General features: G+C 35.9%; 2 pseudogenes; both read left to right on the top strand.

Moving 5' to 3' along the window:
• The first annotated feature begins 2,692 nt into the window (after positions 1–2,692).
• On the top strand, positions 2,693–2,824 carry LOC138781883 (U2 spliceosomal RNA; annotated as a pseudogene).
• A 120-nt stretch (positions 2,825–2,944) lies between these two features.
• Positions 2,945–3,062, top strand: LOC138780706 (U2 spliceosomal RNA; annotated as a pseudogene).
• Positions 3,063–3,638: the final 576 nt, after the last annotated feature.

The raw sequence follows: 3,638 nt of genomic DNA, 5'->3' as shown, positions 1-3,638 counted from the left end.
CAGGGTTTAATTCCCTGCATATAGTGCACACTCAGCTCCAGCAAGAGTCTACCGACTATGTTTTTCGGGGTTCTTTTGTGTTATGGAAGGTTATAGTAGGTTTTTCAGGGGTTCTGCCATTGTTTATGGTGCCTATGGGTAGGTGTAATGTGCGTGGTGTGATGCTGGGTGTGGATGTCAGAATGCAATGACCTCTTTTAAGGCTGAGTTAACCAAAAGTAAGTGGTTTCCCTTCATGGTAAGAAAGACTGCTTCACTATTGTTAACAAAACTAGACAAAGAAAAGGGAAGTACTACTATTTGTACACACCTTATATGGGTGTGCACAAATAGTAGTGCTTTCTTAGTAGTAGTGTAAATACTATATATACTATGTATGTAGCACATGTGCCTTAGTAATATATACACCCATTGTATATTTTGGTAGTCCCCACCTATGTTACATATACGTTTCAATGTTGTGGACTCCCCTAGTACTAAGCATACAAGTAAGCTATATATTGGAACACTGTCTAAACACAAATATCTTTGTTGCCTATAGCAAACAATCAGAGTGTATCTTTAATTTCTTACAGAGCTCTTAAAAGTTGTGGTATGATTGATTACTATGGATAACAAAGACAGTTTTACCCCTTTACGTCAGCCATACGGCTATATATGTTCCTGCTGCACACACCCTGTGCAGCAGGAACGGATATATACGTTCCTGGCTGTGAAGGGGTTTTAATGTGTGCAGGGCCATTTCAATGCGATCATGGGGTCCCTAAGGGATATGCAATGCAAAATGTTTTAAAAAAATAAATACAATTTTTTAAACATATTTTAAAAAAACGTAATAAAAATGCCCCAATAAAGATTTATATTACCCCTTTTCCCATTATACAAATAAAAAGATAAAAAACATAAAAAATAAACATATTACATATCATGACTTGTGGAATTGTCCGACCTATTAAACTATAACAATATTTTTCACGCATGGTGAACAGTGTAAATGAAAAGCGGGAAAAAAAACACCAGGATTGCAAATTTTTAAAAATTTTATATTAGAAAAAAATGAATAAATTAAAAATAATCAAAATTTTTATCTTACACTAATATGATATTAATAAAACTAGAAATTATGGCGCAAAACAGGACTCCACAACCAGTCCTGTAGGTGGAAAAATAAAAGCACTATGGCTCTTAGAAGACGAGAATGTGACATTGCTTTAATTTAACCCCGACATCAATGACCATGGTCATTAAGGGGTTAACCATTCTTACTCAAGAAATTCTACTTTTATTCACTTTGTATTTACGGTTTCTGGCTCTATGGTAACAGTAGGACTGCTTGATGTACATTTATAATCATTAACGTCAAAAGAGGATCTATGCTAAATATTGTTTCTCAACAAAAAAAGTGTTGTTGAACTGTATGTTGATAAATGTTGTCAAAGGAGGATTAAGCTGGCCATACATTAGTGATTTTAGATGGCTGTTTTTTGAGTTGCTTGTCATTCCTGGTTGGCCAGTAAAGATTGTTGTTGTGGATGACAATGCCATTAATTAAAATCGCCAATCGATCTCTACCGAATCGCTGATCGATCGCCACCTTGATCTGTGGCCTAGACTGGACTTCTATTGATGGGATGTAGATCTGTTATCTGAATGGAACAACCTTTTCGACCTTCCAGAATCTCTAGTGTGTTGTTAACTTTAGCTACCTAATGCACAGATGCCTAAGGGGTAATTGTCATTCCTTTTGGTAGAGAGAAATATTCCTCAAACCACAATAGGTTATGGCAACTTTGGTGTTGAACAATTTGGCATGTACATCATAGTTTTCGGCATTTCGCTATTTACATTTACACTCTTTATTTAATATATAACCTGCAATGTGTATAACGTATGAAACAATATACATAGATTGTTGCCACATTAGAGAATTTTTAGGTTAGCAGGGGAATTTACCATTTACTGGATTTTTTCTTTTTCTAATTCCACAGAAAAAGGCAGATTTTTATGATCACTTCCTTAGCAAGAAATGATTTTTCTCTTCAATAGCTACATGTATCATTTCCTGTGTTTCTTTTACTTAGAAATGTCATCACACATAAGTAAAGGGATTAGACGACTGTGCTTCACAGCGAGTGTTTGAATAAAATGCATTCCTTAAGAACTATTTACCATATCATCTAGAAAACAGTTGCAACTGCCTGTTAAATGTTTGTTTAATTTGAGACTATAGTTTCTGCTTTGTTGGCTTTAGTTAATTCTTCAAAAAGATGAAAAACAGAAATACCCTCATTTTAAACATTATTATCACCTTAAATTTGCTCCTTGAAGTGCTTTACTATTTTTACTGCTGATGAGCTACATTTGGGAGCATGCTTATACAGGCATTTCCAGAACATTTCTGAAACAATGCACAACAGCTGAATTGACAATATATGCTACAACTTATATTAAAGGGACCACAAAAATATAAAATGCAGTTATTCTTATTTCTTATGATTTTCATGTATAACGCCATGTTTATCTATGTCTCCAAGTAAAACACAATCTACATTAAAAGGGCAGGATGGGGGCAGTGTGAGTACCCCCACAGTATACAGTATACCCCCCAAGGGTACTTGTACCACAGCTTGTCAACCTTGAATAGGTGTTGATTTACAATGGTAACCTCTGCATGCTAATTAGAAAAGCCCGGATCGCTTCTCGACCTTTTGGCTAAGATCAAGTGTTGTATCTGTTCTTATCAGTTTAATATCTGATATGTCCCCTATCTGGGGATCATATAATTAAGGGGTTATCCAGCGCTACAAAAACATGGCCACTTTTCCACCTTTCTTGTCTCCAGTTTAGGTGTGGTTTGCAATTAATCTTCATTTACTTAAATGGAACTGAGTTTAAACCCCACCCAATCTGGAGACGAGAGGGGGAAAAGCGGCCATGTTTTAGTAGCACTGCATAACCCCTTTAAATGGATTTTTAGAAAAGGGAGATGGAAAAAGAGCTTGCTCTGTCCTCCCCAGGCATTGACCTTGTATTGCAGTGCTTCCAGGTTCAGTGCACAAAAAAAAAAAAAAAAGCATGGATGTTGTACATAAAGGCAGAGAGAATGATGCAATGCACCTTACTAGTTCATGCATTACAGGGACTTGCTTTTCCAGCCCATCTCAGAGATGCTAAACAATTATAATATATGATAGTCAATAGGTCAATACCTTGAAATCTTGATGTTATGCTCTTCAAATCATCCCAGAACAAGTTTTCTTGCAAGTGGCATTGGTTGAAGGGGTTATCCAGCGAAAATCTTTTTCTTTCAAATCAACTAATATCAGAAAGTTATATAGATTTGTAATTTACTTCTATAAAAAATCTCAAATCTTCCCATACTTATCAGCTACTATATGTCCTGCAGGAAATGTTTTATTTTCAGTCTGACACATTGCTCTCTGCTGACATCTCTGGCCGAAACAGAAACTCTGTTTCGGTTTTATTTAAATCCCCATAGAAAACCTCTCCTGCTCTGGACAGTTCCTGTTTGACCAGAGATGTCAGCAGAGAGCACTGTGTCAGACTGAAAATAAAACAACATTTCCTGCAGGACATTTAGTAGCTAATAAGTATGGGAAGACTTGAGATTTATTTAA

The sequence above is a fragment of the Dendropsophus ebraccatus genome, chromosome 1 (genome assembly GCF_027789765.1).
Source record: "Dendropsophus ebraccatus isolate aDenEbr1 chromosome 1, aDenEbr1.pat, whole genome shotgun sequence".
NCBI lineage: Eukaryota > Metazoa > Chordata > Amphibia > Anura > Hylidae > Dendropsophus > Dendropsophus ebraccatus.
This window is presented reverse-complemented; position numbering and strand designations above follow the sequence as displayed.